The sequence below is a fragment of the Centroberyx gerrardi genome, chromosome 9 (genome assembly GCF_048128805.1).
Source record: "Centroberyx gerrardi isolate f3 chromosome 9, fCenGer3.hap1.cur.20231027, whole genome shotgun sequence".
Classification (NCBI taxonomy): domain Eukaryota; kingdom Metazoa; phylum Chordata; class Actinopteri; order Beryciformes; family Berycidae; genus Centroberyx; species Centroberyx gerrardi.
The window spans coordinates 12,880,475-12,880,947 of record NC_136005.1 but is presented as its reverse complement, the minus strand read 5'-3'; positions in this window follow the sequence as shown (position 1 = coordinate 12,880,947).

The following is a 473-nucleotide window of genomic DNA, read 5'->3' as shown; positions in this document are numbered from 1 at the left end:
TTTTTATTGTTTTAACACAAATTACAAAACTATATACCATAAATCATCTGGCCTGACAGAAATGAAAAGGTTGATGAGGAATAAAGTCATTGGTTACAACGGTAAACTTGTTTGTGGTTTCTTCTACTGTAAAAGCAAATTGTGATTCATCATGTTCATTAACACTTCTACCTATGACATCACTAAAATTGACAAATGCCTTTCCTGTCAAATTGTGAAATATTACATATTATAGTATTTTCAAAAGTGTTTTGCTTACTGTAAGGAAAATGTTTCATCAACAAATTATACAATTCCGTAAAATCATATGATGGAAAAGCATTGTGGAACTTTCTGATAAACATGTTTTATCATCAGTATTCTTGTGTGAATATATCTGAAAGCATTATCTGATCAATAGATGATGTGTGTAATTTTGATGTCAGTATTTGGTTTTTATAAAGATGTGATCTGAAAGGAAAGAAGCACTTCAT